This window comes from Neofelis nebulosa, chromosome 14 (assembly GCF_028018385.1).
Source record: "Neofelis nebulosa isolate mNeoNeb1 chromosome 14, mNeoNeb1.pri, whole genome shotgun sequence".
Classification (NCBI taxonomy): domain Eukaryota; kingdom Metazoa; phylum Chordata; class Mammalia; order Carnivora; family Felidae; genus Neofelis; species Neofelis nebulosa.
The window spans coordinates 48,684,532-48,709,645 of record NC_080795.1 but is presented as its reverse complement, the minus strand read 5'-3'; the positions used below and the strand labels follow the sequence as shown (position 1 = coordinate 48,709,645).

The following is a 25,114-nucleotide window of genomic DNA, read 5'->3' as shown; positions in this document are numbered from 1 at the left end:
GACAGAGGCAGAGCATAAGCAGGGGAGGGGAGAGAGAGAGAGAGATACAGAATCTGAAGCAGGCTCCAGTCTCTGAGCTGTCAGCACAGAGCCTGACGCGGGGCTCGAACTCACAAACGTGAGATCATGACCTGAGCCGAAGTGGGGCACTCCACCGACTGAGCCATCCAGGTGCTCCTGGATTCCTCAATTTTTAAAAAATCTCCTTTCCATGCATATTGGTACCTCATCTGTCCAGGGGAGATGTGGAATCTAGATACACCAGTGTGTCTCAGAGAAATCCTGATTTCAAACTTTGAATTGCGTTGGCTGATAGCGTGGCCTATGGGTAGACGAGGGTTCAACTCCCAGGTTCTACTAATTACTTCATGAGCTTGAAAAGGGATTCTCTCTTAGCATTCTCTTTCAAGAATAATGTATAAAAATTCTCTATTAAATGATGCTAAGATTGTATTAGGAGCTTCTCCTCGTATGAGTGATGTGTTGGGTTCAACTCTTTGGATGGGATTTCTAATCCTATCAACAACCTATGACATAGAAATTATTGTACTCATTGAACAGTTGAACTAATTTAAGCTCAGAAAGCTTAAGGAGGACACCCAACGTCACCCAGAAAGATAGTGGTTGAGCTAAACTGGAACCCATGTCTGGAAGCGCATGGGCTTTTTCTTCTGTGTCCCCAGGGCCGTAGTGCTTGATACATAGTACTGCTCAGTACATAGTTCCTGAAGAAATGACTGATGGAAGATCAAAGGCATAGCAAAGATTTGGGGTTGGTTTTAAGGATAAGTAAGATAATATTATTGCTATACTTGGCATTCATTGAGCACTTACTTTGTGTCAGATACTACGTTAAAAAATTGTTTAATGTTTATTTATTTTTGAGAGAGAGAGAGAGAGAGCATGCATGTGCGCTGGGGAGGGGCAGAGAGAGAGATGGGGACAGAGGATCCAAAGCAGGCTTTGCTCTGACAGCAGGAACCCAACGTTGGGCTCGAACCCACGAACTGTGAGATCATGACCTCAGCCCAAGTTATATGCTCAACCAACTGAGCCATCGAGGCGCCCCTGTGTCAGATACTATGTTAAAGGCTTTACTTGTATTAAACTATATACACACTGCATATAATGGAATTAACATGGGGTATGGCATATAGTAAAGACATCGGTGTTACTCATGTTATTATATATCACTATAATGGTAGATAGCAGCATTATAGCAAAAGAGCTTGTAATGTTATGATCTCTTCAACTTACACATTCGGTGATTTTCTCTGAGCTGTATTGACCAGGTCAACTGGGGGGCAGCCCTTTCAGCAGTGAACTAGCCCCCAACCTGCTTTCTCCCTCCACCTCTTTCTCACACAGGCGCAATTACAACATGCTGTGTTGGTCAATCCCTTTTTTTTTTTTTTTCAGTATATGTGTTGCTGAGGCAAGCACGGTGTTGGCCAATTCCTAAATTACATAAGAAGCCCTCTGTGTGCTTTTTGGGTGGGAGGGGACCAAAGGGGTTGCAGTCTTGTGCTGGCATCTAGTTTGCATAACGTGCTCTTCTCTTTCGGCTTGAATTGAGAAAGAAGCCATGTGGTCTGGTGGCAGCAGCTGGGAGGAAAGGGTGGTGACTCAGCAGGGCTGTGAGCAGAACAGTGCAGGGGCAACTCTGAGGAGCAGCAAAGATCAGCCTCTTCCTGGCCGCAAGGGAGGCGTGTGCTCTGAGCAAAATCAGCCCAACAGGCAGCCCTGGTCTGTGGGAAGGAAAGGAAGGAAGCGGTCCGTGGTCGGACCTGGTCAGGCTGTGTCAGTGGGCTTGGGGACAGTGTGAAGAAGGTCCGGGGAACTGAACTGGAAGTTCTTTGTGACCTGAGCGCGCACATTTTAAAGTGGGGAAGTACAGGGTATTGCCCATGGGTCTTGAGCCTGTGACCTTGAAATTGAACTTCTAGATGGTAACTGGAATCCTCATGAAGTACATGCCACAAGTAGGAATATTATGCATATTTTTCTAAATAGAGCACTTGATTACCATCATAGATAAGCATTCCATCTAGTGTCCCTACTGCTGAACCCAGTATCAATATATTTTGACATGGGACTCCTATAAATATGAAGTCACTGTTACCTTTAATGACTTGAAGGTCTTTCAACAAAAATTCTCAGGAGAGAGATCTTAGAGTTTATTCATTCGCTTGTTCATTCATTCATTCATTCATGCATTCATTCAATCTACAATTTATCATCCTTTTAAGAAATTATTTATATTCTATGAGTTACACCTGATGGTGACCTGACCAGAAAGTCAGAAGACTGGTATCTGAGTCCCATTTTTGCTAGTACTTAACTGTGAGATCTTGGGAAAGTTGGTAAAATGTCGGGAAAAATTCTTTGCCTGTATTCTAAGAAACTTTTTAAAAGAGGCACCTGAGATAATGTATGGAAAGTACAGAAATGGTACTTTAGGAAATCACTGCATTTTATCTATTGAAGAAACTGAGACACAGAGTGAACAAAAAATGTGCCCAAAGTCATAATTAGCTAGTAAGGGAGGGCCAAGGATAAGATATAAATTCTAGTGACAGTACAGGTTAGAGGCTGGAACTGATTCATCAGAACAATTTCTTTTTTTCAGTAGGATGCATGTGACTGTACGAAACATCAGTCCACTGAGGTATAAAGGGTTACTTACTGAGTATACAGAGATCTCTCTCAGGATCCAAGGACAGAAAACCAAGTATTGGTCGGGCTTCATTCAAATTGGCCAGAGAACTGGGGGCGCCTGGGTGGCGCAGTCGGTTAGGCGTCCGACTTCAGCCAGGTCACGATCTCGCGGTCCGTGAGTTCGAGCCCCGCGTCAGGCTCTGGGCTGATGGCTCGGAGCCTGGAGCCTGTTTCCGATTCTGTGTCTCCCTCTCTCTCTGACCCTCCCCCATTCATGCTCTGTCTCTCTCTGTCCCAAAAATAAATAAAAAACGTTGAAAAAAAAAAAAATCAAATTGGCCAGAGAACTGGGAAACCCTCAGGAATAGGATGGCTCTTCCCTGGATCTCTTGGTCTCTGATTCTGAGCCGGTTCAGACTTTTCTCCATTTTACCTGCCTTCCTCCATTCAATCATCCTGTGAGACACACACAACAGGACTGCTCATCCTGGACCTATACTGTGACCAGTAAGTTCCAGCACCCACCCACAATTGGCATTCTGCCCTGAAATTCTCCAAGGATGAAGGAATTAGCCTGGATCAGACAAGTCATTTCTGAGCAAGTGATTGGTTCTTCCTGGGTCAGGTGTGTGCTCACTCCTGGTCCAATCGGCTGTGGGGTTTCCCACCCCCACCATCACCACCACCCATCTCTAGAAGTCACATTATCTCACATTATCTTGTGCAGCTTCCAGAGAGCTGTGGGTGGCAAGGGTGCTAAATTGCCAGGCTGGATGTTATCACAGAAAGAGAGGAACTATTTATAGGTAGAGTGTATTTGGAATGATTTTATGATGTAATTTCAATTATGAAATTTAAGACCCAAATTTCCTGGTCAAAAAAAATCAATTCAATTTAATAAATACTGTGTCGGGCTCTGAAGATCGACACATACGTCTACAAGATATGTCCACAAATAGCTGTAATATAAAACAGTCTATGAAAGTTTCTTAAAAACTCTCTTACAAAATTACATGGAAGCATAGAAAAGGATTACATTTCCTGGGGGAGTGGGATGGTTTCACTGAGTAAGTGCAAGTGAAGATACGTCTTTTTTTTTTTTTTTCCTGAATGTGTTTCTTTCTTTCTTTAACTTTATTTTTTATTTTTAAAAATTTACATCCAAATTAGTTAGCATATAGTGCAACAATAATTTCAGGAGTATATTCCTCAGGGACCCTTACCCATTTAGCCCATCCCCCCTCCCACAACCCCTCCAGTAACCCTCAGTTTGTTCTCCATATTTATAAGTCTCTTCTGTTTTGTCCCCCTCCCTGTTTTTATATTATTTTTGTTTCCCTTCCCTTATGTGCATCTGTTTTGTCTCTTAAAGTCCTCATATGAGTGAAATCATATGATTTTTGTCTTTCTCTGACTAATTTCACTTAGCATAATACCCTCCAGTTCCATCCACATAGTTGCAAATGGCAAGATTTCATTCTTTTTGATTGCTGAGTAATACTCTATTGTGTGTGTATGTATATGTATATTTATATATATACACCACATCTTCTTTATCCATTCATCCATCGATGGGCTCTTTCCATCCTTTGGCTATTGCCGATAGTGCTGCTATAAACATTGGGGTGCATGTGTCCCTTCGAAACAGCACACCTGTATCCCGTGGATAAATGCCTAGTAGTGCAATGGCTGGGTCCTAGGGTAGTTCTATTTTTAGTTTTTTGAGGAACCTCCATACTGTTTTCCAGAGTGGCTGCACCAGCTTGCATTCCCATGGAGATATGTCTTGAAGTATTCATTTAACTTTTATAGAGAGAGATGGGAGGTCAGGAGGACACACATGAAGTAATGGGAAAAGAATGAACAAAAAATGGGAACAAATTACGTGTGACTCTGAGAGGGCAAAAACTAAAGTGTGGCTAAAGAGCAGGGTGCGGGGGAGAGAAAAAGAAGCCAGCATGAACCCACTGGCCTCAGCTATACGCCTGATGTTTTCAGACGTTCCCTTGTTTCATCCTTTCAGCAATCCATGAGATGGCATCTACTGTCACTATTTCACCAAGAGCACAAAGGCTGAAGCCATTCTCTCCATTGTGCCATGATGAGGATGAGGTGGAGTGGGTGACAGGGCAGATGGAGGGAGGTCTTCCTGCTACATAACAAGTCCACACTTGGTGTGCCTGGCTGGCTCAGTAGGGAGAGCACGTGACTCCTGATCTTGGGGTTATAAGTTTGAGCCCTTCGTTGGGTGCAGACATTACTTAAAAATCTTTAAAAAAACAAAACAAGTCCATGCTGGGCAGGAAGTCATGCAGGAATTCTGAGCAAAGAAGGGCATGATCAGATCTGAATAATAAAAAAACAATGCTGGTGGTAATGTGAGGATTAGAGTATTCTTTCTCTTTCCTTCATTCATTTCATTAAAAATATATATTGAAAACTTACTGTGGGCCAAGACCTTGTACTAGGCCTTAGGAAAAAATGTTATGCATGCCAGACACAGTCCCAATTCTCATGAAGTTTACAGTCTTTCTTTGTGTGTGTGTATATAATACAGTTTTATATATACTCTTCTCCGTTTTATTTTATATACACATGTGTGTGCATATATATGTATATATACATATATATATATATACATACATACGTATACATACATATATATGTACATGTATACAAGAGTAAACTTTTACATTTTAATTATCTTTTAGCTCACAAAAATAGTTAGTAAGATAACATTCGTCTTTTAAAAATTCTCTTAAGGGGCACCTGGGTGGCTCAGTCAGTTAAGCAGCTGACTTTGGCTCAGGTCATGATCTTGCTGCTCTTGGGTCTGGGCCCCGTGTCGGGCTCTGTGTTGACAGCTCAGAGCCTGGAGCCTGCTTCAGATTTTGTGTCTCCCTCTCTCTCTCCCCCCCTGCCCTGCTCATCTCTGTTTCTCTCTCTCTCTCTCTCTCTCTCTCTCTCTCTCTCTCTCTCAAAAATAGACATTAAAAAATTTAAAAAAATAAAAATTCTCTATATATTCTGGATATTAATCCCTTATCAGATATAGTTTGCAAATGTTTTCTCCTATTCCATGAGTTGCCATTTTATTCTGTTAATAGTGCCTCTTAATGCACAAAAGTATTTAATCTTCATAAAGTCAAAGTAGTCTATTTTTTTTCCTTTTTTTCCTGTGCCTTGGTGTCATATCCAAGAAATCATTGCCAAATCCAATGTCAGGAAGATATCCCTCTATTTTTTTGGTAAGAGTTTTATAGTTTAAGGTCTTTGATCCATTTAATTTTTGTAGATGATGTAAAGTAAGGGTCCAACCTCATTCTTTTGCATGTGGATGTACATTTTCCCAGCACCATCATTTGTTGAAAAGACTGTCTTTTCCTCATTGAATGGTCTTGGCACCCTTATAAAAATCATTTGAAAATCATATAATTGAGAGTTTATTTCTGGACTCTCTGTTTTCTTTCACTGATCTATATGTCTGCCCTACACCAGGATTGCACTGTTTTGATTACTATAGCTTTGTAGTAAGCTTTGAAATCAGGAAGTGTGAGTCCTCCAAATTTGTTCTTTTTCAAGGTTGTTTTGGCTATTTAGGGTCCCTTGAGATTCCATATGAATTTTAGGAGTACTATTTTCTACTTCTGCCCCCCAAAAAGCCATCAAGATTTTGATAGCAATTATATTTGAATCTATAAATTACTTCAGGTAGTATTTACATAGCATTTTGAACTCATGAAATGCCACTAAATTGTACACTTTAAAATGGTTAATTGTAGGTTATGTACATTTCAGGTCCTTTTTTTTTTTTTTTTTTTTTTTAAGATTGGGCAATTATGTCTGAGGACCCAGTATGCAGGTGGTATGAGGCAGCGGGAAGGGCAAGGAGGGACGTTGGGTCTGAAGAACTCTAATGCAGAAGACTTTAGGGCAGGTGAAGGTCCCTGGAGTTGAGCAGTAAAAATGCTGGGAGGTTGGGGCGCCTGGGTGGCTCAGTTGGTTGAGCAGCCGACTTCGGCTCAGGTCATGATCTCGCGGTCCGTGAGTTCGAGCCCCGCGTCGGGCTCTGTGCTGACAGCTCAGAGCCTGGAGCCTGCTTCAGATTCTGTGTCTCCCTCTCTCTGACCCTCCCCCGTTCATGCTCTGTCTCTCTCTGTCTCAAAAATAAATAAACGTTAAAAAAAAAATTTAAAAAAAAAATGCTGGGAGGCTAAGGTGTTCCAAAAGTATCTATGAAGATTAGTTCCTCACAAGGAGATTCAAGTCTACGGTTTCAGAAGGATCCATGCGAGGCTGGGAATGGTGTTCATCACTGGGGTGCATTGGAGATAGATGGGATTATAGGAGAATTTTATTATTATAATATCTTTTTAAAGAGAAAGAATAATGAAAATTGTCTTAAAGCTGTAATATAGGAGCTTTAATTTAGGAAAAAGAAGCTAATGAACTAGGTGCTCCCCCTTTTTTTAAATTACCATGGGAATGTCAGGAAGGTGTTAGATGATTCAGGAGTATGGATGGATACGGAGTGGGCGTGCCAGCTGGATTAATCTCTTATTTATTTTCAGAGTAATGGTCTGGCAATAGTACTGAGGAGCTGGGAAATGGCTAACTCTGCTTCCCGACCCTCAGGTATACGAGGCTTGGTAGAACAAACATCCCTCAACACAAGACTGAGGGAAGGGAAACTGTTTTTGTAAGATAACCAGATTTCAGTTAAGGCAAGCAATGGGAGACAGTCTAGGGATGTGAAGGGCTTGTTCAACATGAAATGCGGATCCAAAGGAAACAGCAGAAGGGCATGAGAAAGAAAGGAGTAGCAGGGGAATGAGTGTAGGAAGGCCCAGGGTGCTGTGGGGTCCAGTGTACAGGGTAAGATGGATGACTGGAGGCATGTACATTTGAGGCACTTACGTAGTTTGCAAACAGTGTGGTTCAGTGAGGAATAGCAGCCTTAAGGGCCCAGAGACACCCGTGATGTCAAGTTTAGGAACAGTGGACTAGGCCTCCTGGGATCTGAACAGGATGCTGGACTTTAGCTGGGACACTGGATGGTAGGATCTGGATAGACAATAAAACAACAGTACAAAGTCACAGAAGTAGACAGTAGCATGGATTACTTGGGGACCCTTGAGCAAACCAGACTAAAATTGAAGGTTTGGGCTGGGATTACAAGGCTATCTCCTAAGGGTGCGGCTGGGTTCTGATGAGATTTAAAAGCCAGCAGAGGAGTTAAGATATGATTTGTAGGAAGTGTCCACGGACAGATGAAAGGATAAAGAAGAAGTGGTATATATATACAATGAAGTATTACTCGGCAAGCAAAAAGAATGAAATCTTGCCATTTGCAACAACATGGATGAAACTACAGTGTATTATGCTAAGCGAAATTAGTCAGAGAAAGACAAATATCACATGACTTCACTCATATGTGGATTTAAGATACAAAACAGGTGAACATAGGGGAAGGGAATATATAAATAATATATATAATATATAATATAAATATAAAAACAGGGAGGGGGACAAAACATAAGAGACCCTTAAATACAGAGAACAAACAGGGTTGCTAGAGGGGCTGTGGGTGGGGAGATGGGCTAAATGGGTAAGGGGCATTAAGGAGGACACTTGTTGATATGAGCACTGGGTATTGTACGTAGGGGATGAATCACTGGATTCTACTCCTGAAATCATTATGGCACTATATGCTAACTAACTTGGATGTAAATTCAAAAAAAAAAAAAAAAAAAAGACATGATTTGTAAGAAACAGGTTCATTACAGGGTTTTGCCAGTGGAGGGACAGATGAAAACACCATTTAAGGAAGATTAGTGTGAGAAAAATCCATGCAAAAAGTGGATAGGGGCCAGAAAGATTGGATTTGCTATCGATTTTTCTACCTAAACATGATGCGGTGTAGGATTGGACTAGGAAGGACAAGAAATGAAAACAAGTTTCAAAATGAAAACGTTGTTTCTTTTTTTTTTTTAATTTTTTTTAATGTTTATTTATTTTTGAGACAGAGAGAGACAGAGCATGAACGGGGAGGGTCAGAGAGAGAGGGAGACACAGAATCTGAAGCAGGCTCCAGGCTCTGAGCTGTCAGCACAGAGCCTGACGTGGGGCTTGAACCCACAGACCGTGAGATCATGACCTGAGCCGAAGTCGGACACCCAACCGACTGAGCCACCCAGGCGCCCCTGAAAACACTGTTTCAAAATGAAAACGAGTAGCGCTTGTTTTATATATGGATGAGGTGATGAAAAGAATTAAAAGCCTTCAAAATTTTGGACCTGGCTGATTGAGAGAAAGAAGGAACAGGATCAGTTTGTGGGGAAGGAGAGGGCATTGATGACTTTGATTTGGGACCTAGATTTGTTTGAATCATACAGGTAAATGAGACTCTCCATCTGACCAAATGGGACAACTATCACATTTTATACATAAGGAAATCTTGAGTTTGAAAGGACACAGGACATCCTGCCAGAGGCAGTTGGCCATTCATAGCTGTACTTCAGTGACAGAACAAAAGTGGTGATACCCATTTTCGAGTCACATGAATAGTCATGTCAAACAATTCTGTAAGAATGGATGAATTATTCAAGAGAGAGGGAATAGAGTGAGGAGAGAAGACAGAGGACATAGGAGGAGATAGCAGAAAACTGAATCAAGAGGTAGAAAAGAGACAGGAAGGTTAAATTTGTTTATTTTTCTTTATATTTTGTATTTGCTTTATTATTTTATATTACAAAATTGTAATCACTTTTATATGCATATTTTTAGGTTGTGGAACGAATCATCTGAGTTTCCATTATTTCTTTTTTTTTAATTTTTTTTTTAACGTTTTTATTTATTTTTGAGACAGAGAGAGAGAGAGCATGAACAGGGGAGGGTCAGCGAGAGGGAGACACAGAATCTGAAACAGGCTCCAGGCTCTGAGCTGTCAGCACAGAGCCTGACGCAGGGCTCGAACTCACGGACCGCGAGATCATGACCTGAGCCGAAGTCGGCCGCTCAACTGACTGAGCCACCCAGGCGCCCCGATGAGTTTCCATTATTTCTTATGGGGAAATTAGCTTTGATATACAAGTGCTTTGGATTACAAGCATGTTTCTGGAATGAGTCACAAACCAAGGTTTTAATGTATATCTTTAGAAATCCTAATAGTTTAACTCAGTCTATGAGATCTTGACAGGCCAGTTTACTAAATTAGCACTCCTAAGTTTCACCTGTTTTCCAAAAATATTTTTATGAACACACTAGTAAAAACTTGCATGAAATTATTTAGAAATTAAGATTACAATTAAGATGTACCCAGGGAAAATAAAAAGGCTATTCTCCCATTTCAAGGCTCTTACTCTATTACAATAAAGCTGATATTCGACTTTTGTTTTTCATGGTTAATTTTACTAATTCTGTGAGCTTTGTATGCCTCCATACTTGACCCACATTCTAGCACCTTCTTGCTTTCTTCACCTCCAGACTCAGTATTCTGGATGCTTAGGTTTAAGAGTATGGTCGAACTTTAAATAAGCTAGTTTGGCAGTTTTCCCAAAGTGGCAAAACTGACAGAACATTAAATGGGTTTTCCAAGGGCTTCTCTTCTTAGAACTAGGGCCATCACTATAGAACAGGTTGTCCTATATTGTTCCCTGCAAGTCTGCATTAATCTCTGGGGCTGTCTGATCACCCTGGCTTTGGCCCAATCTGATCTGTCTCCCCCAGATCCGAGCAACCAGAGGGCAGATGAAGCACTGTTGGGAGGCCCTAAGCAATGCCAGCTCATCGTTTTGGAAGAATACTGATTTTGCTTTTCTGACCATTGTTCTCTAACAACTAAAAGGTTTAGTTCATCATTTCACTTGGTATTAGCAACTAAACGTTGGATCCCAGTGCTCCAAAGTCATGTAACTCTGCTGTCAGTGGGTAAGGTGACTGGGAAACAGGAGGCATGCCACAACACACACCCTCTGCATTAAATCATCTCCCACTCGAGGGCTGCTGCTGGCAGCTGCAAATTTGATTTAGGAGGTCAATATGCTGTTAAGAGCTATTGTTTTGGTGTACAAAGAACAATGGGGCTTTTTTTTTTTTTAAGCATTCTTGATGGTGTACTATTATACTGTCCCTCATTTTCTATTCATTCACTTTCTTTGAATAGCAAACACTCCTTTCTTGGTAATTTGGTACACAAATAATATGAAACATCTCAGTTTTTGTTTGACAGTTCATTCCCACTTTCATGACTACAATTTAAAATTTATTTTAAAAATACCATTCTTCCTCTCAAATTAGACACAGGCATTTCCTTCCTCCCTTCCTTCCTCCCTTCCTTCCTGCCTTCCTCCCTTCCTTCCTTCCTTCCTCCCTCCCTTCCTCCCTTCCTTCCTTTCTCCCTTCCTTCCTCCCTCCCTCCCTCCCTCCCTCCCTCCCTCCCTCCCTCCCTTCCTTCCTTCCTTCCTTCCTTCCTTCCTTCCTTCCTTCCTTCCTTCCTTCCTTCCTTCTATTGTAGGCTATGGATTTCCCAGGGGGAAGAGAAGGAATCAATAAAATGGCCAATCACAGATAAAACACGTCCTAATTTTAGTATAAGCAAGTAACAAATCACAAAGAAGCAGAACTTTATACGACAATATGCAGACATCATGAAGTTAAAATAATGTTTAAAGTTAAAATAATGTTAAATTCTGCTTTAAAAAAATAGTATATAATGAATAGCAATGAATATGGTTCACCTCTACACTGTGATTAAAGAAGGAAAGTGTCTAAGAGGTCCCTCTGGTCCAACATCTTCCCAGGGCAGAAATCTCCTCTGCATCTCTGAGCAAAACCCAGTGGCAAGACAGATTTCTGCTCCATGAGACATCCCATGACATTGTCAGTTACTACATTGTTAGGAAGTAATTAGAGGTCTCTGTGTAAGGCACCGTGCTGAGTGTTCTGTGAGATTAAAAAAAAAAAAATCAAAGTCCTTGCCCTAAAGAAGCTTAATACCTTATTCACTAAGTTCAGACAATAACAACATAAGACAAGCAATTAAAAGGGCCATAGAAAGGCACAAACCAAACCTTGTGGAAGCTCAGGGGGAGGGATGAGATAGCACAGCTAGGCGAGGGAACCCACTGGTCCTGGCTCTCCCATCTGTACTGTCACCATAGTTCCTTTCTCTCTACAGAGCTTGACATATTTTCTAGATGTGTTCAAAGAGACAATATGGCTGAGGGGCTTGAAGCTGGACCTTGGGCTTTAGACATCTTTGGATATGAATCTGGGCCTTCTCTTTTCAGGTGGGTTACCTTCCGCAAGCTGCTTCACCTCACTGTACTCCTGTTTTCTTGTTTGTACACTGGGCACAGTAAGACCCACCTGGCAGGCTTATTGAAAGATAATGTTGCTTTCTAGACCCCTCTCCTTTATGGCTATCTTCCTCCAAGTGGTGTAGTTTTCACTCTCCTGTACTACCTAGAACTTTACAACAAAACTTTATTTACAACTGGTCGTTGTTTACAAACCCCAAGACAGAAAAGCTACATTTGGGGTCTAACCAAAACAGTAAACCAAACTGCTACCTCCCTTCTGACTTGTATGTTTATTAATGCAGCCCCAAATTATTGCATTCAGAGTTTTTGGTTTTGCTTTTAGCAATTCCATGCTTTTGTTGGTTCATGGCAGGCTTGTGGCTGACTACTTCTCTAGGTGCTGCTTAGATAGAGAACAATCAGGCCTCTCCTGTCTTCTACTTGTGCAACTGACTTTTTGAATGAAACGAAGATCTTTTTTTCTCTTGTGTAGGCCTGGATTTTTTGGTTGTAAGTGACAGAAAGCTATTAACTTAGGCAAGAAAGACGAATTTGGTATAACTGAAGAGCAAGAAAAATGGGACGACTGGAATGCTGACTCTCCCTTCTTCATGATACGAGTTCGCTTCCTTTTCTCACAAAGATTTCTTCTGGGACCATGGTTACTGGCAACTACCAGCTCATATGGATAACTGGAGCCATAAAAAAAAAAAAAATTTTTTTTTAAATTATTTCCTTGTCCAGTCCTCACTACTCCAACCAAGGAAAGAATGGTCTGAAAATCAATAGGTACCAATGATTATTAAGCTGTCCCTGCCCCCCCAGTGATGAGAAGCTGTTAACTCTTAGACCAGTTCCTGTGGCTTGGGAGGCCAGGGTTAAGAAGATGGCAGTTACCAGAAGAACTCAGGGTATGAAAGGCAAGAAGTTCTTCCAAAGGAATAAGGAATACTTTTTAAAAAATGTCTACTTATTTATTTTGAGGGGGGAGAGGTAGAGAGAGAGAAGGAGAGAGAGGATCCCAAGAAGGTTCCAAGTTATCAGCACAGAGCCAGATGCTGGGCTTGAACTCACAAACTGTGAAATCAAGACCTGAGCTGAAATCAAGAGTCAGACGCTTAACTGTCTGAGCTACCCAGGCGCCCCGGAATACATTTTGTAAAAGAAATAGAGGTGGCTTAGAATTAAGTGACTTAGTCAAGCACAGCCAAGACTAAATGAAGGTTCTAAAACTATTGTTATACAATAGATGATTGAATGGCACAAAAAGACTAATTATTTTTGTGAAAGTAAGTCATTTCTACTCTCCCTATTTTGGTAAAGAACTGCAGTTTTATTTCTTGTATGGACTTTTCTCCTTCTAGTTAAAATTAGGTAAGACAAATTCAGAATGATATAAAAGTTTATAAGGGAACTTGCAAAACTTCAAATGACAAAAGTAATTTAAAAATTATTGTTAAATACAACGTAGCTTGTTGGGGCGCCTGGGTGGCGCAGTCGGTTAAGCGTCCGACTTCAGCCAGGTCACGATCTCGCGGTCCGTGAGTTCGAGCCCCGCGTCAGGCTCTGGGCTGATGGCTCGGAGCCTGGAGCCTGTTTCCGATTCTGTGTCTCCCTCTCTCTCTGCCCCTCCCCCGTTCATGCTCTGTCTCTCTCTGTCCCAAAAATAAATAAAAAAAAAAAAAAAAAAAAAAAAAAAAAAACAAAAACGTTAAATACAACGTAGCTTGCAGTTACTAACAATCATGTAAGTGCTCACGTGACAGCACCTTGGCTAGGTTATTTATGAAAGAAAATAAAGTAAACCATAATTCAAACTGGACAAGAATAGATTTCAGAGCTCCTACTTTCTATGCCCATAACCAAAAAGTTTAGGAATATCTGCCAGCCAGCTGTTTTGAGACAGAGAGATACAAGCCTATATTGCTATACATTACCTAACAAATAAAACACTTGTTATCAGATAATGCCTGGCAGCAAAGTGACAATGAAATGAACTTTCCAAGGATTTCTTCACTTCCAAGGATTAGACGAAGATATGAGAGAGCAAACTCATGGTTTATGTCCATCAATTATTCTAGTCATGTATGTTACACTTAATTGGTAAAACTGGATTATTGCTTTGGCTGATTACATAGGTTTCTGTAGCAGTCCTCTTAAATTAAGTGAGTAATCTGTTACTACTTTCATTTGTAGTAAAAGACATCACTGTATTGCTTATGACCTGCTTATCACAGACACTAAGTCACTTGGGAGAGGCAAAATGCTGACCCATATCTAATGACATACATGGCCAATGAAAATAGGAAAAAAAAGTCTCCCTTACACCAGGGTTTGAATCTGGGCTCTATCACTCTTTGCTTGCCAGGCACACCATCCTATAGGTTAAATTATTCTGTGGACAAAGATGGGTGACGGACATGAGCAACTTCAAGTCAGTGCAGGGATACAAGGCACTTGGATCGGAATGCCCCAGAAACCTACCAACCTGGTACCTAAATTCTGTGAGAAAAAAAATTAAACATGACAATAAAAAAAATGCCTTTTCAAAGTAAGTGACTTCTCAGGAGAAAATCAACCTGGGTAAAGGAATTACAGCTCTATAGGATTTTTTAACAACAGATATTTAGCAAATAAAGGACAGCGCCTTATATTTATTCCATCCAAGGAGAGAATGGTATATAATCTGAACTCTGTACTCTGCAAAGTAATTTGGAAACACTTTTAGCCATTTTTACCAGTACATAAAAGCCAGAGCACCAGGTCCTTGAAAAGCAAGTTAGCTTTTTAGAAGATTATCAGTGCACCAAAAGATGTGGTAGACAACTGAAATAGCATCATGTTTTAATTTTTTTTTTTTTTTCAACATTTTTTTATTTATTTTTGGGACAGAGAGAGAAAGAGCATGAACGGGGGAGGGGCAGAGAGAGAGGGAGACACAGAATCGGAAACAGGCTCCAGGCTCCGAGCCATCAGCCCAGAGCCTGACGCGGGGCTCGAACCCACGGACCGCGAGATCGTGACCTGGCTGAAGCCGGACGCTTAACCGACTGCGCCACCCAGGCGCCCCGGCATCATGTTTTAAAATGTGAATGTTTTAGGGGCGCCTGGCTGGTTCAGTCAGAAGAGTGCATCACTCTTGATCTTGGGGTCATGAATTCAAGCCCCATGTTTGGGGGTAGAGATTACACTCAGCAGGCTCCACATTCAGTATGGAGCCTGATGTGGGCTCCATCTCACGGCCACAAGATCATGACTTGAGCTGAAATCAAGTGGATGCTTAACCAACTGAGCCACCCAGATGCCCCTACTTTTGTGAGAAAGGGAAAGGTTTTAACTATTCAAAACCTATATATTTTGTCCATGCGAAAACTTGAACTGTGGAAGTATGGTGAAAAATTATTAATCTGTCATGTTTCTTTTCCTGTTTATCAGTTTGAAAATGTTATTTTTACAGAGTACTCTTTAACATGCTCGAATTTCAGAGAGTATTACCGTTTCCTGCAAAACTTCACATTAAAACTTTAAAAGTCTCTGGGGCGCCTGGGTGGCGCAGTCGGTTAAGCGTCCGACTTCGGCCAGGTCACGATCTCGCGGTCCGTGAGTTCGAGCCCCGCGTTGGGCTCTGGGCTGACGGCTCGGAGCCTGGAGCCTGTTTCCGATTCTGTGTCTCCCTCTCTCTCTCTGCCCCTCCCCCATTCATGCTCTGTCTCTCTCTGTCCCAAAAATAAATAAAAAACGTTGAAAAAAAAATTAAAAAAAAAAAAAACTTTAAAAGTCTCAAAAAAAAAATACCCAAAACAAAACCTATATATTTTGGTTTTCTATATAATAAGGAGTACTCTAAGAATGTACCTTAGCAATAAAAATACTTACGAAGTAGTTTGGGGCGCCTGGGTGGCTCAGTTGATTGAGCCTCCAACTTCAGCTCAGGTCATGATCTCACAGCTCGTGAGTTCGAGCCCCGCATTGGGCTCTGTGCTGACGGCTCGGAGCCTGGAGCCTGCTTCGGATTCTGTGTCTCCCTCTCTCTCTGCCCCTAACCCGCTCAGAGTCTGTCTCTGTCTCTCTCAAAAATAAATAAGCATTAAAAAAAAAAAAAAAACTTATGAAGCTCCCTTTAAACATTCCCATTAAACGGGTATTTTTACCTTCGATTACAATGGTACTCTTTACATTTGTCACATTGATCTATGTGATGACAAGATATTTTTATTATAGGCTGGCGGTTTTAGGTATACCTATTGTTTTTGAGTGATTGTCTATTGGCACAAAAGCAAATGAGGTTGAATCAATAGACCAGGATGATCTAAGTGTGAATGGTACTGTATCATTTTGTCTTAGGGCTCTCCGTTTAATAATAATACTTTCCCTGGCATTACCTGTATTTTTGTATATGAGTAACCTGACTTGGCAAAAAACCCCAAAACCTCAAGCCCCAAACACAATTAAATATGCTGTTCTCATTAGGAAGCTGTCCTTCTGTTAAGGTTACACACTATGTTGGCTAGTCCATTGCAGTACAGTTTTTAAGGTTCTATTGTATTCATCAAAGACAAAAAAATACAATGATGCTAGCTAGCTGCATTATTCTTTAATTCTGAATACACAAACACTAATCGTGAGGGCACGTAGTTTGAATAATAGGTTGTTGAATTGCTTTATGGTATAAATAATGTTGAATTAGGCTCAGGTCCAGTACTTTCCATGTGAAAGAGTGGTTAACATTCAGTGACTTCACTTCAGCTGCTCCTCACTCAAATTTCACTTCTGTACCTCCCACTCCACTGAAATTACTTAGTTAAAGGTCACAGATAACTTCTTTTCAGGCCTTTATCATTCTTCTCAATGGATCACTACAATACCTTTCCCAGTGTTCTCTCTGCCATACACTCATAGCCCATCTTCTTTCCATCCCCACATTCTTTTTCTGAAATCCAAATCACTCCTGTGATTGAAAAATTTGGGAGACAAAAATCCAAACTTAACATGAGACCAGCTACAAATGACTTGCCATTTGCCAGAATCAGAACCCTTCCCATCCTGTTTGAGTGATGGGACATCTGGATCATTTGTTCCATCTTGGATCACCCTCCTTCTCAAATGGCTTGACATTGTACTATTGTGATTCTCCTTCTACTTCTCTGGCTGGTCCTCTTGGTTTTCTCTGCCAGTCTCTCTTCGCTCTGGCATTTCTTGAAGTCCTGTGCTTATATCCCTTTTCCTGTAGACCTCAACATTTCCTTAATAATCAAGTCTGCTCTCAAATTCATAGCCAAAAGGGCTGTAGATCTCTGTATTTATGGGAGCCTTTTGACCATTTTACATGGACATTATTACATCAACAGCTTAAACTATGCTCAAAGCTGGCTCATATTCTTCCCTCCCAACCGGGACCTTCTATTTCTACCTGTGTTCCTGATTCTAGAATTCTCCCTGTTGATTAGCTTAATATCCCCAAATCATTTGACACCTTCTTACCTCCCTTGACATTCAAGATTACCTTCTGCTTTTGCTATGCCTTTTCCTTCCCATCCATTCTTTTATTTATGTTTATTTATTTTGAGAGAGCGCGTGCACATGAGCAGGGGGTAAGGGCAGAGAGAGGGAATCCAGAGCTGGCTCCGCTGGTCAGCTATCAGTGAGGAGCCCCATGTGGGGCTCAATCTCATGAACCACGAGAACATGACCTGAGCGGAAATCAAGAGTCGGACGCTTAACCTACTGAGCCACCCTGGGACCCCTCCCTCCCATTCATTCTGAATCCCTTAGTATTCTTAACTGTTTGGGGTCTCCTTTACTGTTTCTTCCAAACTGTCTACCTTTTTCCAATCCCATGATGCCAGAATAATCTTTTAAAAACATCTTTAAATATATCATATCTCTGCTTAAATGGTTCCAGAATAAAGTCCAAGCTCTGATCACTTCTTGATTGGACCCTACCTTTTCAATCTCACATGCAACCATGTCTCTATGTTGGAGCCAGAAAGCCCACTCACAGTTTTCTAGACTGGCCCATTTCTGTGCCTCCTCTCACTTGTTTCCCTTGCCTAGAATATCTGCTCTCAAAATTTATCACTACCTTTCCCCAGCAGCCTTTCTTTCATTTAGCTGTAATCATTTCCTCCCTCCACTAGGTTCCATGCAGCATGTTACCTATTTATCTATCAACAATTTAGTTATTTTGTGTAGTTGTTTTATTTCCCCTGCCAGATTGTTAGCAAGATTTCAAGTAGTGTATTCATCTCTAGCCTCCTCCTTCCACCAGGGGGTCTAGTAAAATGCTGTGTTTATAAATGTTCTGAATCAAAAAGAATTTTTAAGGAATGAAAGAGGAAGCCAAGATATATTAGAATGAAATATGGAAAAATGAAATTAGGAAGAGTCCAGACTCCCGATTTTTACCAAATACTTTCCTCCCAAACCCCACATTTCAGCGTTGCTACCGTTTGTTACCTTTCCATCCAGGAAAGCTCTTTCTCTTCTTTCCTAATTTATGATTTATTAATCAACCACAATGCTGCTCACAAAATAGAGGGTGCGGAAGAATGAAAGAAAAAAAAGTCAAGGTCTTAATTTCATAGATGTTAACTTGAAAGTGATGTGTAAAAACCTATTTCATTTGTGACACTGTGAGTTGGAGTTAGCACAAGATTCACGATTTCTGATCACTAGTATGAAGACATTTTTAAAAGATGAGAATAAATTAAAAGCTATGTGGGTCGTACTAGGTTCCCCAGTTTAAAAAAAAAAGTTTGTTATGCAGTAGTAAAATTTAAATGACTGCGAAAATGAGACGTGTGGGATTAAAGTAATATGCATTTGTAACATCAGTAATCCCCTCTCCAACACGGGTCCTTGATTAATAAGGACTGGGTGTGACTGCCTTCAAATGAGGACAGAGAGTCTACACTGCTTAAAGAAAAATTCCTACTGCACCATATTGTAACATACACGAGGGACATTTTCGCAGGGTCACGAGGCTCTGTAACCTCACCACCGCTGGAGTCAGGAACCCATCCTGGTCATTAGGAACTCTTTTCCAGAAATGACCGGGGTATCCCTCGAGCGCCGGAGCTTCACCTTGGGAGGACAGTCCCCAGGCGTAGCCTATGTAACCCTCAAAACGCGGAGCGCACTCGAAGTGGGAGCTCCGGCGAAGGCCCTCACAGGCCTCCCCTACAGCCTCTGCAGGCAGCACAAGCATGCCGCCGCCCCTGACCCAGCACAACTCAGCGTCGCGGCCACCAGAGACCCGGGGCCAGCTCCCAATGAGCGGGGGCCAGCGACGGGCGTGAGCACAGACACCTGAGGGGGTGGAGAAGCGGGGCCACGCCGCGCTGCGGACGAGCCGCGTTTCTTCTCCTTCACCCGCCCACGTCCGCGCTTCAGAAGCTTCGCGGCGCAGGAGCTGCAGCCGGAGCGAGGGCAGGAAGCCACCAGGCGCTCGGCACCTGCACTCGGGGTCGCCCGCCCCGCCCCCTTTCGCCCCCGCCGCGTCTCACGCCTGTCTCTTCCGCTGCCTCCCTCCGCCGCGGGCCGCAGCCCGACTCCGCCCCACTCGCGCGGCAGCCCGGATGGCTGTGACGTCACAAGACCACGCCCACTTACTATAAATACTGGCGTCTCCGGCACCGCCTTCCCACACTCTCTGGCTCTTCGCTTGGCTGCAGTGTTTCTTTTTTTTCCGCCTTCTTTGCCTCTTCTCATCCTTTCTCATTCCTCCGCTCTGCAGTGTGACGAGGCCGAATCCTCTCCCCACCCAGTCCTCGCCATTCTTCTTTTACCTGCGCTGTTGTTCTATTTCTCCCCTTCGGCCGCCGCCGCCACTGCTGCACAGCTGGTGTCGGTGCCGCGCTTTTCCCCCCACGTCGTCCCCGCAGCCTATGGCCCAGGCCGCCTTGGGTATTTCTGCTCAAGGTAACCACATCCCTCTTTAAAAATTCCGCCGAAAAAGAGAAGACGCTTTACCCGACTCTTTGGGCCGTTATCTCACGTGAGTAGTGACCCGAGGGGCGTGGGGGCGCGGGGCCGGCCTCGGGGAGCTGCCGGGTGCCTCCAGACTGGGCCCCGCCACTCGGCCGGCGGCCCCGCAGTGCCCCGCGGCCGGCTGCCTCGAATATGGCGGACGGCGGTGTGTGTGTGGCGGCGGTCGGTGTCTCCGCGGCGGCGGCGCGGCGGGCTGGGGTGGCGGGCGCGCCTCGGGGCCCTCAGGCGGCCGCCTGCCGCTCTGCGGAGCAGGGGGCCACCGCGGTTAAGGTGAGGGGGCGTGTGCGTGTGGGGGCGCTCGCGGGGGTCTCCGCCGGGGTTCGGCGTCGTTTCCCGGCGGCGTGCGGCCCCCACCCCTCTCCCGTGGTGCATTGCTGTTTCCGGGGAGGGGGCCGGGCCGCAGCCCTGAGGGGCCTTGGTCTGGCAGCCCCGGCCCGGAGGCGCGTTGCGACTTCGCCTCCGGGATCCCCGCGGGCGGCGCGAAGGGCTGCAACGGCCGGGGCCTTAGGTTATGAATGGAGCGGGGCGGGCCCGGCGGCGGCCTCCTGTGACAGCTGCCGGAGGAGGACGGGTTCTTGGGGGTGCGGGGAGTGCGGCCCCCCTCTGGTGGAGGAAAGTTGACGCCACTCGGGGCCCGGAGGCAGGGAAGCCCCGGTGTCAGGTAGCTAGCGAGAGGCCCTTGGCCCCTTCTGGAAGCCTCGGGGCTGCTGCTCCGCCCCCTGCGGCTCTCCTGATTGGGCCAAGTTGCCTTCACTCACCCCAGTCACCTCCTGGAGCCTGAGGATTAGTCACCATGGCTTCGTTTTCCCGTCCGCGCCACGATTCCTGGGCAGTGAGAGGGAGAACGGTAGGCTTGGGTGGCTTATCAAGTACTATTTTGACTGCCAGCAGGAATGATGGTGACGTGTTTTAACTCTTGCCCAAAATACATTCTGAGCGTTTGTTTTTTGGGCTACCCTGCTGGTTCGGAAACCTGAGGTCGGGTACACAATTTACAGCCCCATTGATGTTCAGACTTAACTGGATTTTGTGGTGGTGCCTTGGACCCGTTAAGGTGTTGACTGTCTTCGTGTTTCCACCTTTAAGCCCCACAGCTTGGGTGCAAACCTGAGGACCCTTAAGGAAGAGAGAAGTGCTGTGTGATCTGGCAGAAATAGGGCTAAGGATTGTCGGGCAAGGCCCTAATCTTTAATTTTTTGCAAATGTGAGAGTGCAGATGCTGGTCAAGAAGACAAAGAAGCCCTGAGGGGTTTACATTTAGTAGAAAGGTAGGCTTCTAATGATTACAGGTGATAGAATATCAGTGCCTTCTCCTGCCACTCACGTTTAACTTAGTAAATTTTCAAACATAGAAGGCGAAAGAATTACATCTTCTCCTAGATTTAACGTTTTGCTTTCTTTGCTATCCTACTATCCATTCATCAATTCATGTCGGTTTTTTCCCATGTGTTTCAAAGTCGGAGACATCAGAACACTTAACGCCTCCAACTTCAGTTCATGAGCATATATCATAGCCTAATACTGGTTATTTCTTAAAAAAAAAAATCTTTGGATAAAATCCACATAACCTTAAAATGCACAGATCTTTAAGTATATCATTTGATGAGTTTTGACGAAAAATAGAGTTGTGTAATCCAGACCTATGAAGATGTAGAGCATTTGCCTTACCTCAGAAGTTCTCTTTTGCCCCTTCAAATGACAATCCCCCACTCTTCAGAGGCAACCAGGATTCTGATTTTTTTTTTAAACCACAGATTAGCTTTTTCTAAAATGGAATTATACTGTTTGCTTTCTTTTCTTTGAAAAACTTCTTTAATTCATGTTTTTGATAGTCATCGAAAGTGCATATATCAATAGATTGTTACTTTTATTTCTTAGTGGTAGCCGATTATGTGAATACTTTGATTTTGTAAAATAGGCTATTTTGGAATAATTTTAGATTTACAGAAAAGTTGCAAAGATCGTATAGAGCTGCATACTTCTCACCCAGTTCACATTATTAGCATCTTACTGTGGTACGTTTGTCAAAACTAAGAAACTGACTTTGATTCATTACTATTAACTAAACTCTAGGCTTTATTTGAATTTCATCAGTTTTTAATGTCCTTTTTCTGTTACGGGATAATTCAGGGTACCATGTTACATTAGTTGTCATATCTTCCCCAGTTCTCTCTGATCTGTGACAGTTTCTTAACCTTGTTTTTCATGTCATTGATAGCATAGAGAAGTAGTGGCCAGATACCCAGTAGAATGTCGCCCAGTTTGGCTTTGTCTGCTACTTTTCTCATCATTAGACTGGAGTTTGGGGTTTTTGGAGAGGATACTACATAGCGATTTTAAAAGTCATTGGTAAATGCAATGTATTTTGTTCAGAAAAATACTGATAATTTGGGGGTACTAGGCTTTGGGATAGTACTGTAAAAGTGATGGGAGGCTTGGTTTTTTTTGTGGTAGTGACCTCCTGCTGACTTCGGTCAGGACTAGTTATCTCCGTGCTGTTCACCTAGATGTAAGGAGAGACATTGTCTTCAGTTAAGGAACTTGATTGCAGTGTTCATGAACCAAAGGATTTACACAGACCATTCTAAATGAGAATAACATCTTTTCCTGTACCTCCTTTTCTCCACATTTTCATCTAACTCCTTTATGGTTTATCTTAACTGTACAAATATTTATCCTGTATGTAAATAGCTCTTTTACCCTATATGCCCCTTTTATTTTACCAAAATGTGCTTTTCATATTTTAGGGTTTTCATTTCCTACTAGTTTCTTTTGTTGTTGCTAGATGGAAATATTTTCGAGATGATGAAGATTTTTGAATGTCTGAAGTTTACTATCCTTAATATTTTACATCACTGCTCTTGAGGTTGCATTAAGCAAAACAGTTGTGTGAATGTGGATACATGGTGGGGGGGGCGGGCAGATGAGAGTGTCTCACCCAAGATAATTATCCTATTCCTTATAAACTCTGTCTTTGCAGCATGAGTCAACTTTTAATTTATTTTTAAAATTATCTTGGTGTGGGAAGACTCAAAATCTTTGTTTTTGAGTACATTATTTGGAATCTAATGTAAGGTTATAATCACCGTTGCATGTTGGTAAGGGTTCTTGACTCATCAAGAATATGTGAGCATATTTTTTTAGTAAATTAAAAGAACCACAAGGATGCTTCTGTTCTGGTGGAGATGAGAGATGCTTTATTTTTAATTTAAAATTTTTTTGAGATGCTTTAGATATACCTAGAGTATTTGTCAAATTTCTCTGATTCTTAACCTTATAATCTCTAGTTAGATCATTTTTCTGGTTTCCTTATCACCCTTTCTAACAAATGCTGTCCAGTTATATTACTTTAAAGTAGCAACCACTGAATTATGATTTCTAAGTATAGGTGTAGCGGTTTAGTTAAGAGGTGAGAAGTCCATCCAATCAAACCATAATAGGTAATAACCATTTCTAAAACTTAGCGTTTTGTAACATGCTAAGCACTTTAACATTTGTATGTTGTTCTAGCGATAGTAAAAAGACGCGAGGTAGGTTAAGTATGAGGAAGAGAAGTATAAAGTTCCAAGTGACTTGCCTTAATGTATAAGGCAATTCTCAAATGTTAATTTCACATTCATAATGCATTAAGTCCTCGATCTTCTTTTTGGTATGTAGTAAGATTTTATGCTTTAAGCAAAGAAGAACTTGCAATTTGGAGAGTAAAAGAAATGTTCTGGGTAGTTGCAGATTACAAATCATACTAGAACATTATACACATCAGGTTGACCAGGGTACTTGGGGAATTTTGCAGTTTTAGTCCACTGAGAAATTTGGGTTTTGGAGGATAAATAAAAGCAAAAATGAAATTAGATGAAGGCTGGAAACTGAGTAGGTGGATAAAGCAACTTGGTAAGATGATACCAGTTCTGTGAACTTTGCACTATAAGAGCTTGGAAATTTTTACTACATAAAAAAGTACTTGGTAATATGGTAAATCCTTTGAAAACATTATTTGTGTAATGTGATTAATGAAACACTTTTAAAACTAAAACATACTCCCATAGTTAATCTATAAATCAATTTAACTTGCTTGAAAAGCACAGTATAACGTATTTTTTAATTTATGACTATTTACTACTACTTTTATTTCCTTCTTTAGGGCGAACTTTCTGACCGAGTATACAACTACCCAGAGGGCCTAGGAGAAGTGCTGTATAGAGAGCAGTTCGACTTCAACGCTGAGCCACCTTGGGAACCTAGCTGATGATAGGGGGGTTCCATCTCCTAACTTGTCCATGTAAGTATTTTCACATCTGTACTGGGGGTCTTGTAAAATTGAAGTAAAGGAGAGTTCTTGTTGCTCACTTTTTTTCTGAATTTGAAATTGTATTTACCTCTTAAAATGCAGTGATCTTTAATGTGCTTTTTAAAAGTTCTAAAATAGGGGCACCTGGGTGGCTCAGTCTGTTGGTTGAGTTCAACTCTTGATTTCAATTCAGATCATGATTCCAGGGTTGTGAGATCAAGCCCTGTGTCAGGCTCTGAGCTGAGCATGGAGCCTGCTTGAAATACTCTTTCTTCCTCCCTCTCTCTCTCCCCTGTGTGTGCTGGCTTTCTTCTTGTGCACACGCGCTCTCTCTCTAAAAGTAAAAAAATAAAGGCTTGACAGTTAAGGGTTTACTGATTCAGTTTTATATGCATTGTTTACCAATCACTGAATCACTTAAAATTTATTTTGAATATATAACAAGTATTACTCTACTTAAGTACATACTGTAGACCAAGTTTTAGGAAATCTTACTAATCCAAGTTTTAATATAAGTTGTTGGAGAGTTTTGGGTGGGTTTTTTTTTTTTTTCTTTTTTTTTTTTTTTGTAATTTAATGTGTAGGCAGTGGCTTATTCCATCATTCAACCATTTGGTAAATTTTCAAGTATTTGGGCTTAATCAGAAAAAAAAAGACATTTTTAAATAGAGTAAAAGATTCTGTTCATCATTCTACTCACTGAAGCTATACCTCACAGCATGGTGTAGGAGAGGTGAATATTAGTTCTTGTATAGTTATGAGCATTTTGCCAGGTATAAAGTGACTACTAGAGTTTGTAATTGCTTTATAAGATGACTTTATGTAATACTCAGCTGGTGAGGAAAAATTGGTTGTTTTCAGAGGACTTACTGAGGGA

At 42.1% G+C, this 25,114-nt stretch overlaps 1 protein-coding gene and 1 long non-coding RNA gene across 6 annotated transcripts in view; one reads left to right on the top strand and one right to left on the bottom strand.

Moving 5' to 3' along the window:
- The window catches only part of LOC131494397 (uncharacterized), a 74,387-nt gene extending 54,709 nt beyond the window's left edge, over positions 1–19,678 (bottom strand). The window contains exon 1 of the long non-coding RNA XR_009253377.1: positions 19,572–19,678. This is a non-coding gene — a long non-coding RNA (uncharacterized LOC131494397). The remainder of the gene's footprint in view (positions 1–19,571) is intronic.
- AZIN1 (antizyme inhibitor 1) overlaps positions 19,608–25,114 on the top strand; it is a 30,829-nt gene continuing 25,322 nt past the window's right edge. For 4 of the 5 annotated variants that reach the window (XM_058698734.1, XM_058698735.1, XM_058698737.1 and 1 more), the window contains exons 1-2: positions 19,609–19,956; positions 24,091–24,228. The gene's annotated coding sequence lies outside the window, so the exon portion shown is untranslated. Of the gene's footprint in view, positions 19,957–24,090; positions 24,229–25,114 lie in introns of all 5 variants that reach the window. The other variant, XM_058698738.1, reaches the window with a different exon arrangement.